The sequence below is a fragment of the Equus przewalskii genome, chromosome 16 (assembly GCF_037783145.1).
Source record: "Equus przewalskii isolate Varuska chromosome 16, EquPr2, whole genome shotgun sequence".
Lineage (NCBI taxonomy): Eukaryota > Metazoa > Chordata > Mammalia > Perissodactyla > Equidae > Equus > Equus przewalskii.
Window position 1 is genome coordinate 76317998 of NC_091846.1, and position 12726 is coordinate 76330723.

The 12726-nt window shown below is 39.7% G+C and overlaps 1 protein-coding gene across 3 annotated transcripts in view; it reads left to right on the forward strand.

The window, feature by feature from the left end:
• Positions 1 to 12726, forward strand: part of MYO16 (myosin XVI) — a 597681-nt gene that overhangs the window by 90728 nt on the left and 494227 nt on the right. The gene's annotated exons all lie outside the window — the stretch shown is intronic.

The following is a 12726-nucleotide window of genomic DNA, read 5'->3' on the forward strand; positions in this document are numbered from 1 at the left end:
TGTCTTAAATTTAAAAGAAAATATATGGTATGAAATCAGAACTGAAGCTGATACACATGCTGTTCTGTTTCTGATACAGGCTATGATGATCCCTACCATCTGTGGAAAAAATGTAGGAATGCTGATGGACATTCTAAGAAGATAAATACTCATTTAAGTAGAAGTCTCATGAAATTGCACTCTATTGTTAAATAGATGGGCTAGAACTAACAGCACTAATAGGAATCTGAAATGAAAGAATGATAGCCGCATGAAGGAATACTGGGGAGAAAAATATTGTGTTGAAGAGAAAGCTGCATTGTCTGCCAGAAAGTTGTATATATTAAATACAAATAAAGTCAAATACAAAGTGTAATGCATAAAATATATGGGAGAAGTAGGAAATGACAGTATGAGCAGAAGGAAGTTCATGTGAGGCTCTAGGACAGACTGCTATACCTGAAAGAGGTCTCCAGGGGTTACTCTCTGACCTTGAACAATGACCTCTCTAGGCATTGTTTCTTCATCTGTAAAATGGAGGTCATAATAGTGTGTGTTTCACAGGGATTTGGGGAGGATTAAAGGAGTAGATGCACATGAAAGTCTTAACATGGGCACTGGCACCTGTGTAGTAAGAGTGTAATGTACGTTCCAACTCTTGGGTGGTATCGGATAGAGGCCTTTATGCTAAAGTGCCAAATTTACTGACGTTTGCCTGCTTCAGCCTTTTCCTCTCTTTGGACTCCCTTTGAATGATTATGCTGTGCTAGAATTTTTTTTCTTGGACTATTCCTCAAAATTTTGGGGACTGTGAGTGTTTTGCGGAGAAGAGTCCTCTTACCATGTTTGCAATCCTCCTGCATGTTGGCCCGTCTGGTGGAATAGACAGATAAGGCCCCAGCAGTGGTTTATGAACCAGCGGACGGAGCAGTAGTGTCTAAGGAAGATTTCAAATGTGTATGGAAAGATGCTGATGGAGTGCTCTCTGTTGAAATTGTGTAAGCATTTAAGTTTCAGCTGCATTCACATTGCAGTTCACAGTAAATCCTCCTTTTTATATTTGCTTCACTCCTGGCTTCCGAACTGTTGGATCTGGCAGAGGGTCTGATAAGCAAATGGCTGAGCACTATCCTCACAGGGGACAGGTCACCTTGAAACAGAAGGAAGGAGAAAAGCTGAGAGAATTGAGTGGACAGAATTGGAGGATGGTTAGGAAAAGGGGCATTTGGCTTTTCTTTCACCTTGAATGTGTTAGAGTATTTTTTTTTTTCTCCAGATAAATAAAGCTCTGTTGGAAGTTCATTTCCCGACGCTTCAGTAAAAAATTAAGTTGACTCATTTTAATAAAAAAGATGAGAGGAAAGCTGTCTGTGGCACAAAAGCCATAATGTTTTGAATGATGAATTCTTACATGAACTTTAAAAATTAAAGATAGCCATTAGATATCACATATGTCATTTTGAAAATGATGTCATATCTTCTGTCTAAATTTGAAAGAAGTATCATTTCAATGATATAAAGGTCCATGTAATTTAGCTATCCATAAGTAAAAGTGAGTCCGCATAAAATGTAAGAAGGCATTGGCTTAGAGCCTTCTAGTTTCAAAGGCCTGGGTGGTGGAACTTATCTATTGTTTTCATCTGCATTAAATGACAGAAAAGGGAGAAAAAAAAGACCATAAAAAGCACCTATTCAATGAATCAAATTAGTCATTAAAAAATTCTAAGTTGGAAGTCACATTGAAACAAATGGAAAAGGAATTAATTTGGAACTACTAGAAAAATGACATGTAGCCAGTATTGGATTGAGTTCAATTTAAAATCAGAACAACTTTTATGTTTTACCATCTGCTTCATAAAGTGCCTTGTAAAATTTGAATACTACAATCTTTAGAGAATCCCATATGAGGAAGGCTTTTTTAAGGCCGTTTAAAGAACATAAAACTAGAATAAATAGTGTTGCTGCTTGTCCAGGAATTGGGTTGGTAATTAGTGATTACTGAAAAGAGAAGTTGCATCTGTGATTTAGGGCCTCAACTATTCCATTTGAACTTCTGCCTCACAGAAGTCCAGCAAATGGGCTTCTGTGCCATGTAACAGATGAGCTGATGGAAGCTCAGAGAAGGCAAGCAAATGGCCATACTCATCTCACCTGGACATTGTGCAGAGCTCAAATGGAAACACACCACTCTAATCTGCTGGTTTTAGGCATAACACTTATTAAACAAAATGGGCAAGAGGCATGAAACAGAAATTATCTTTTCCTGCCAAATTTTCATGTTCTAGTTATATGTTAAGATGAATGAGATAGAAGGCAGGTGACATGTGCTGATAAAGTATATCCTTTAATTTCTACATGTACACACACATGTGTGTGCATCTTTGTAGAGATTTTAATCAACTCTATGTATCAAGTGATAGATGCTAAGATCATCCCTACACCACATAGAGGGAAGCTCAGAGGAAGGGCCCTCATCTATCAGCTGTGAGGCAGTGAGCTTGGTGGGGTGGGCAGAGCAGGGGCAGAGGCTGATCCCTGACAGCTCTTTCTCCAGGTACATTCTCACCTCCCCCTTTCAGATTGTGGGAATGAAATAAAGTGATACCCATTTCCTATTCTTGCTCTCCTCTTAGTAGACCCTCCCTCTCCTGCTGAATGAGAAAAGAAACCAAGAAAAGTTAGATCTTATTTAACAAGGTCTTGAAATTAAACTAGGATGCAATTATGTAGAGAAGTAGCCAGGATGAGGAGAGGGGATTACTCCAACACAGACTCTGAGACTCTGAAGCAAGAAATAGCACTGCAAATTTGAAGGTGATATAGTATTTAGGTAGTGGAGCTGAGATGAAGAGCACAACAAATAAACTGGACTGAAGTTGTAAAATAAGGTTTATAGCTTAGAAAGGTGGATTGGTTATGGACACACATAAGGTCAGGAGAGCAATTTGGACACATTGTCTGAGGATGGCTGAAGTTCAATTGAATTTGATGAAAATGTGAAAATACTTGTTTTTGGCTTTTTCTGAATATAGTAGAACATATTTGCATGTCTGGGAAAATCTACATAATCTTTCTGGATTTGACATTCTGCCTGTAAAAACATTGGAAATATGTAAATGAGTGATTGCATCCAAATGTGCCCTCATTTCTGGATATGCTTGAGACATTCTAAAATTCGTCTTCACTCCTTCCGTCTCTTGACATCCAATTAGTTAACATGTCTGCTGCTTATGCTCATGTAAGTTAGCTTTTAATGTGTAACAATCTACCCTGGAAATTTAGTGTTGTAACAGAAGAGGAGGAACACTTCCCAAATCATTCTGTGCAGCCAGTAGTTCCCTAATAGCAGAACCAGAGAAAGACATCCCGAGAAAGCTATACACAAATGCCCCTTCTGAATATACAATGAAAAGGAGCCAATAAAATATTAGCAAACCAAATTCAGAAACATATAAAAAGAATTAGGCATCATGCCCAAGTGGATTTATTCCAGGAATGCAAGGTTGGTTTAACGTGAAAATCAATCAATTTAACAACATATTAATGAAACAGATGACAAAGACCATATGATTATCTCAATAGACTCAGGAAAAAATTTGACAAAATCCAACAACTTCTCATGATAAACTTAATTAACTGGGAATAAAAGGAAATTTTCTCAGCCTGATAAAGTGCATCTGGAGGAGTGGGGAGGCACAGCTAAAATCTTACATAATGGTGAAAGACTGAAAGCTTTACCCCTAAGATCAGGAAAAAAGACAAGGATGACTGCTGTCATCACTTTAATTCAATAATGTACTGGAGGTTCTAGCCAGGGCAATTATGAAGAAAATGAAATAGAAAGGATTGAGATTTCAAAGAAAGAAGTAAAATGATTTACTCTGATAACACGATCTCACGTATAGAAAATCCTAAGGAATCCACACATAAATATTTGACTAATATCCTAAATAAAATAGAAATGCATTCTGTGTTTACGGATTGAAAGACTTAATGTTGGAAATATGGCAAAGATCCCCAAACTGGTCTACAGAGTAAATGCAATTCTTATTAAAATTACAGCTGGCCTTTTTGCATAAATTGATAATCTGAGCTTAAAATTTATATGTCAATATGTGGAACTCAGAGTAACCAAAACAATCTTAAAGAAGAAGAAACAAATTATAAGATTGACGCTTCCCAATTTCGAAATTACTACAAAGCTACAGTAATCAAGACAGTGTGATACTGGCTAAGGCTAGATATATAGACCAATGAAATAGAATTCAGAATCCAGAAATAAACCCTTACATTTACGATGAGTCAATTTTTGACCAAGGTGTCAAGAGCATCCACTGGGGCATCAGTAAGCTTTTCAGCAGGTGGTGTTGACACAACGGAATATCCACCAGTAAAAGAAGGAAATGGGACCCATACTTCACATAAACACAAAATTAACTTAAAATTGATCATAGACCTAAATGTAAGAGCTACAACTATAAAATTCTTAGCAAGAATCATAGGAGTAAATCTCTGTGACCTCTGGTTAGGAGTAGGCAATAATTTCTTGGATACAACAAAATAAAAGATAAATTACGTCAAAATTAATATCTGTGTCTTAGAAGGGATATTACCAAGACAATGAAAATACAACCCACGGAATGGCTGATATATTTGGAAATTATATATCTGATGAGGGATTTTTCTCCAAAATTTATAAGGTACTCTTGTAACTAAACAATAAAAAGAAAAACAACCCAATTAAAAAATGGGCAAAGAACTTAGACATTTCTCCAAATAAGATAAACAAGTGATTAATAAGCACATGAAAAGATGTTCAACATCATTAAAAATTAAAGAAATGTGTGTCAAAACTACAAGGAGATACATTTCACATCCACTAGAGTAGTTAAAATCAAAAAGTCAGACAATCAGACATTATCAAGTTTTGGCAAAGATGTCGAGAAACTGGAACTCTAATAGGCTGCTGATAGCATTATCAAATGGTGCACCCATTTTGGAAAACAGTTTGCTAATTCTGTAAAATTTTAAATATAAGTTTTATATTTATGACTCAGAAATTCCGCACCTAGGTATATTCCCAAGAGAATTTAAAATATATGTCCCCACAAAACTTGTGCATAAATATTCATAGCAGCATTATTTATAATAGCAAAAAAGTGTAAACAATCCAAATATCCATCAATTGAAATAGATAAACGGTTGTGGTATATCCATACAATGGAGTTATTATTCCACCAGAAGAAAGAATGAAGTATTGATCCTTGAGACAAAAATGTATGAACTTTGAAAATATTTAGCTAGGTGAAACATGTCAGACACAAAAGGCCATGTGTGGTGTGATTCCATTTATGAAATATCCAGAATTGGCAAATCCAAAGGACGGAATAGATTACTGTTTGCCAGAGGCATTCAGATTGTTCTGCGTCTAGTTGTTTAGTTTCCAAACAAATTCATTTACAACTATCTTCCTCCATATTGGACAATCTATTATTATAAAAATAAAACATGCACTTCCCTCCTTCCTGCCCTTTTTATACCGTTCTGCAATCTGGACTTCCTTGTCCATTTTCTTTGCTCAGCTCAAATACAGTTCTTTATATCTCTAATTAGAATGAATCAGACTCTCTTCAGTGCCCCCTTAGCACTGCATAAAGCACTTTATTTAGCAGAAACAATTGTGCCAAATTTAGCTAATGATTTTCATGTCCACCCTCCTTCCCCGGAGAAACTTTTAGGTACTTAAGGATGAGACTCATGCGTTTTTGTTCAGCGTCTTATCCAAGTTAGCCTTTAAGGAAAAGATTTTTCTTGTACTAGTCCTTTAATAACTATTTATTAAATTGAATATTTGCAGAGAAACAGGTTCAAATGAAAATTGAATATGGAATATGATGTGGGGTCAGTGAGCCGAGGAGTCGAAAGAAAGATTTCTTGGACTCTCAAGATCTGGCAATAGGGCTCTTTTATTTAGAGAATAGTGTGGAATAGCATGGGGACAGGACCCATGGGCAGTCAGAGCTGCTGCTGCATGGGGACAGGACCCACGGGCAGGAGGAGCTGCTGCTTCCCCGCCTGCTGCTGCTGCCGCTGCTGCTGGCGTGGGGACAGGACCCATGGGCAGGCAGAGCTGGTGCGGACATATTGCTGCTGCAAACATGGGTGGAGAGTAAGGCTAAATTTAAGGCATAGGTATGTGAGTTATCTCTTTACAAGACAAAGGAAAGAATACGTAAAAAGAGTTGTTAAAATGGCATCAGTGCCTGTAGGGTCTGGTTATTGGGTGGTCCTATAACTTTTATTTATTTATTTATGTTTAGTTACAGATTTTACTTTTTTCCTTTTTCTCCCCAAAGCTCCCCGGTACATAGTTGTATATTCTTCATTGTGGGTCCTTCTAGTTGTGGCATGTGGGACGCTGTCTCAGTGTGGTTTGATGAGCAGTGCCATGTCCGCACCCAGGATTCGAACCAACAAAACACTGGGTGCCTGTAGCGAAGCACGCAAACTTAACCACTCGGCCACGGGACCAGCCCCCCTATAACTTTTAGATAAGAATCAAACCGGATTGAGTAAATGGCAGAAGTCACCCCTTAAATATTATCTTCAGCTAAAGACAAAGGAGGATGTTGCGGGGGGGGGGATCAGTTACATGAGGTTGCCAGACAGTAACCAACTTAAGTCCTTGCCTGCCCCATTAAGAGTTTCCAGAGATAAGGCCCATCCCGCCTTCCTCCTGGTGCAGAGAGGGTGGCATCTTTACAGACGGAGATTTCCCTTACAAATGTAAATGTTTCCCAACGAAGGGCAGGCAAGCTCTGAGGGCAAGCTCCTCAGAGTTGCTTTTATTAAAAGTAACCAGCCCCATTCTCATCTGCAGTTTTAAAAGTAACCAGCCTAAAATAATCCTCATCAGAATAGACATTAAGAAGAAAAACTGCTCACTTTCTCTGTATTTTGTGTCTAAGTAAAACCAGTTAGCAGGCATTCAGAACAAAATGAAATGTTTTGAACAAACTGCAATGCCAGTTTGTCCTGGGGATGCTGATTTCCTCTCTGTTTTCATATACGGTTTTGATAGTTCACAAAACAACGGGTAGCATCTATTCCATTTTCTGTTTTAGCTCAATCTTAGCCATTTGGTGATGGGTCATATGATGATAATGACTTGAGAATCCAACCCTAGGCAGCTGTCCTTTTTCTCTTGTTCTTATATAAACCAATCTGTCAGTGAGTTAAGCTAGAGATTCTTCTCTCTGCCCCTGAAGCCACATGTGGTTCTAGAAAATTATGAATTTCTTTGTGCAGGATCTGAATGCTTTACTTGCTGCTCTAAGCAGATTAAATGTCATTATTTTAGGAATTATTGTTGTTTTGAGAAAATTATCAGAATCCATCAGTAACTCAATGCGAGGAAAAAATGTAGAAAGAAAGAGCTGTGAAGACCTGTCTTTTATCTCCTTGTATCGTAATTGGATATGGAAATACAGGAAAATGTCAGAGGAAGGATAAAATATTTCTTCACTGAACTTATTATTAATAAAACACCACTACTATTTTATATCTTAATTGTATACCATATGTAAGTTATTTTATTAATGTATTGATTAAATAACCATGTGCCAGGCCATAAGGATTCAAAGATAAATACAGCTAAGGTTGGGATCATAGCTTAGTGGAGCAAAATTAGAAATCTAAAACGTGCAATGCACAAAGGGAATAGGTATGATCTAATATAAAAAGACTAAACAGGGGAAATACTTCTCCCAGCTTCCACCTTTTTGATGTCTATTATTTCCTCCTGTTGTGCACTTGTGACATCTCCACTTCTAAGATTTGGTTCTAGGGCACTTTTTTCTCTGATTGACACACTGTCCCTTGCTGATCTTACTCACACCCATGGCTTTCATATCTATAATACTGTGATTTATAATGAGAAATATAGATTTGATCTTCATCCTCATTTCTGGCACAGAACTCCTAAAACACTTGGAATTTCCTAAACGAGGAAAGCCATCAAACTGTCTTTTGTTATGTTAATTAGGTGACTTTTAGATAGCATCTGAGGATGGGGCCTGGTTGCCAAAGGAACCAACCTTGTGATTAGAGGGTTGACTCTTTCAGTGGCACCCTGATTTCCGGAGAGTAGGGAGGGACTGTAGGTTGAATCAATCACCAATCGCTAATGATCTAATCAATCATGCCTATGTAATGAAGCCTCCATATACACCCAAAAGGATGGGGTTTGGAGAGCTTCCAGGTTGGTGAACACCTGGAGATTTGGGGAGAGTGGCAGCTCAGAGAGAGCATGGAAGCTCTGTGCCCTTTTCCCATACCTGGCCCTATGCATCTTATCTATCTGGCTGTTCCTGGGTTTTATCCTTTCATAATAAACTGGTGATCTGTAAGTAGAATGTTTCTCTGAGTTCTGTGAGCAGCTTTAGCAAATTAATTGACTCCTAGGAGGGGGTAGCGGGAACTCCTGACTTATAGTTAGTTGGTCAGAAGCGCAAGGGACCAACCTGGGCTTGTGATTGGGGTCTGAAGTGGCGGGGGTCAGGGGAGAGGGAAGCAATATTTTAAGACTAAGCCCTTAACTTGTGGAGTCTGACACTATCTCTGAGTAGATAGTGTCCAAATTGAGTTGAATTGAGTTGAACGATAGGCCACCCAGCCGGTGCCTGGAGAACGGCTTGCTGTTGTGTGAGAACTTCCCCCTGAACTGACACACACGTTGGAATTGGGTGCAGGATCCCAAAGAACATCCACAGAGTCGTGCATCGATGAGGATATGCTCTGAGAAACGCGTTGTTAGGCGATTTTGTCTTTGCACTAATATCGTAGAGTGTGTTTGTGTCAGAACACTACACTCAAATCTAGGTGGTATAGCCTACTAGACACGTAGACGATACGGTACTAACTTTATGGGGCTGCCGTCTATGTGGTCCCTTGGTGACCAAAATGTTCTTATACAGCACGTGACTGTAAACTACTGATTCCAAATGCCCATTGCCAACCCAGGCAGCCCTCCTAAGAGCTGTGTAGATCTAAATAACTCATTCCCTGCTGGAGCGCTTCCCTGGGAGTTCAAGAAGCAGCCCTGAAACTGACCATCTCTGAACCTAACATCCTGCTCACATCTGTGGCCCTCAACCAGATCCTCAAAGGGTCCCAGGCAGGCGTGATGATCTTGTCTTCTGTAGTCTCCCCAGCCCACTGCCAATGGATCCACCCCAAATTCTGTAAAATCCGCCCTCTTGGTAGATTTGAGGCTGCTTAATTTCCTCCTTTTTGAAAAAAATTATTAAAAATCCAGGAAAAGATATAGTTTAGTTTTCCCTGTATGGAAATTTATATTAATTTATGTCATTACATTCCTTAATGTGCTCTTCTGTGCACTGAATCTTATTGAATAAGATAGTTTTTTCACTAACTTTTTTGATGAAGAGTATGTATTTGTTGTATATATCAGAATTTGCCCATTCCACTGGGGGACAATTGATCTGTTTCCCATTTAATGCCACTACAAACAGCTCTTCTAGGACCAGTCTTTTTTTTTTCCCCCTTTTTTGCTGAGGAAGATCATCCTTGAGCTGACATCTGTCACCAATCTTCTTTTTTGTGCTTGAGGAATATTAGCCCTGAGCAAACATCTGTGCCAATCTTCCTCTACTTTGTATATGGGATGCCACCACAGCATGGCTGACAAGTGGTGTAAGTCTTTGTCCGGAATCCCAAGCTGTGCCACTGAAGCAGAACATGCCGAACTTAATCTCTGCGCCATGGAACAGGCCGTAGGATCGTTCTTATACTTATGTCCTGGCATCCTTAGGTGCATTTTTGGGGTTATAGGGTCTGCATATCTTCAGCTTTACTGGATAATCCCAAACTATTGTCATCTAATTTTCTTCATCCCAGTGTCACGACCTGAGTTTGGGATATTACCACCTCTCTACAGAGTTGCTGCTACAGCTCTCCCCTGGTGTGACCTCTCTGCCTCCAGTGTGCCCCCACTCCAGCGCCTTCTCCACACTGCAGCCAAAGTGAGCTGTCTACACTGCAATTCTGTCCATTGTGTTCAAGTGCTTGAAACCTGTGAGTGGTTCCCCGTCATCCCCAAAATAAAACCCACACCCCTATATACCATTCTGCCGTCTGGTTTCTCATTCCTTCTTCAGCGTCATCCCTCAGTGCACACATCCTATGCTCAATGTTCCAGCCATACCTAAGCATCTTCATTTACTTGAATGAAACCTGTTTCTGTTTGATTTCTCTTACAATATTTTACTGTGCTATTTTTCTTTTGTTGTTGTTTGCTTGTTTATTGCCTAGAGCAGGGGTTCCCAGGCTTAATATGTATCAGAATCACCTGGAGCTCCTGTTAGATCCCCAGAGTGCTGGGCCCACCCCCAGAGATTCTGATCCCGTATACTAGATGGTCCTACTCCCCGGATTAGGCAGAGGCCTTCAGTGTGGGTCTGTGTACTCTCCTCCTTCCTTCCACGGTGCTCATCAATTTACTCTTGTAAATACCCAAATACTGTCATTTCAATGGTGAGCTCCTCCCAGGCAGGGGCTTTTATTTGTGCCTTGGTTGGACCTCAGGATTTGGCGTCTTGCTGCATAGCAGACTCCATAAGAATAGTTATCAAGGAATACATAGAAGAAGAAATGCATGCAGACCAGAATCCATGTCCACTCCATCCTGGGTTCTCTCCAGCACCAGCACAGGGCCTGTGCACAGCAGAAGCACTATAAATATATGTTGAATTAATAAATGATGGTTTTACGGGGAGCCAAGGACACGATGTTTTGGACACCTCCTATATGCACTTTCTTAGTCTATTGTGGACATTACCTAGACTTCTCATCTCCCAAGAATAACTTAATGCCTTTCCCACAACCACACCTGCTTCCTCCACTGTGCTCCTTCCTCTGCTCTCTGATCCCACTGGTGGCCTCACCAAACACACACGCCTCAGAAACTGGCAGTCAGTCTTTTCTTCCTTCTTTTCTCAAGCTGCGTCTCACTTCCCATCCTGTCAATCTCAGTCATTGCTTCCTGGGAATTTACCCAGTCTGCTCTGTCTGCTCTACCACGACTCTATTTCAAGCCCTCACTATCTCTGGTTGGACTCTTATAAGAGCTTTTCATTTACTTCCCTGCTGCCCATCTTATCTCCCTCGAGTCTGTCCTTCACAGAGTCTAACGATCTTCTCATCTGTTTAAAATCTGCTAACCACTCTCCCTCAGCCTCAAGAGAAGTCTTAATTTGGGGGTTTACGGACCCTTTGAAAAGCTATGGACCTTCTCCGGAGAGTCTACAGGAGTCTCTGGGATTACAGATTAAATAAATGTGGTTTAGGTGAGGAACCTCTTTATGCCATGCCTTGTCTTTTATGACTTGCCCCGTCTGTCTCTACAGGTTCAACTCTAGCCGCTTCCTATCTGCAAAGCAAATGTTCCAGGAGACAAAAGGCTTATAGCAGCCTTAATGCACGTTGTCTTTTTTGGAGGTGTCCCCTGCTAAGAACAATCTTTCTCACATTTGTGAGCACTCTTGTTCCCTGAATGACATGCACCTCTATGCTTCCAGGATGCTCTGTTATAGCTTGTCTTTGCATTGACTGTGTTGTATTGTAACTGCCTGTTTACCATGCCAGGAAATCACTTGAAGGGCAGTGACTGTTCCATATTTATATGCATGTATTTGCATAAAATAAGTAGCCTGTCAGTCAGTGGTTGTTGAATGAATGAATGTAAGATGAATTACCTTAGTTTTATATGCCTTGGAAATCCTTCCTTTTTCTGTACCTCTTGATGCTGTGTTAAGAACTATGTCACTTTTTGTGACACTTAAAAAAATAGATATAATTTGGATACAGTAAAATGCACAAATCCTACACCTCAGTAAGTCTTTCTATCTATCTATGTATATATTTATATCTGCGTAACCACCACCTAGATCAAAATATGAAACATTTCCATCATTCTGGAAAGTTTCTTTGTGTTCCTTTCCTGTCAACAGTCCACTTTCTAAAGCTGCTGTCATCATAGATTAGTTTTACGTGCTCTTGAGCTCCATGTAAATGAAGAGCCATATATTTGCCACCCTCGAAATATCTCCTATCAGCTTCATGTGAGACTTTTCTTCGGTGATGTTTCTTCACACCCACCTCACTATAACCTACCTTAAACCGCTTAATCAGCACCTCCACATTGGGACCTAGAGATGCATATCAATATCCTCTGTGCTCTGGAAATAATTCTATAATCTTAACAGCTTAAATATAATTGCTAGCAGCTATAATATGTTAACACGTTTTTTAAAAGTTTATTAAAGTTGCTACACTTGGCTATGTCATAAGAATCTAAAATTTTTTTCCTCTCTACCCCCTTAAAACCTGTATATAAAAATCTATCCCGCTTCCCTCTATAAAGTCCTACTTCCTATCTGTAAATCTTTTCTTAACACTTCCCTTCTCTTCGCGTCTATGGCTGACTGACCCTGCACGTTGCAATGCCGGCCGTGATGGATACTCCAGGGCATAAGAGTAAACATCATTGTATTAGCATCAGATTAACATTTTGAGAAGAAGCCCACATGGGACATAAATAAATCATAATAGGATGCAGAATCAGGAGGCATCATGGCAATAAATCAGTGCATCTCACCTAAGCAAAGAGAAAGGGAGGCAGCTCACCAACCTCTGATCCTTTCTTGCTTATTTTCCCTCATTTTACCC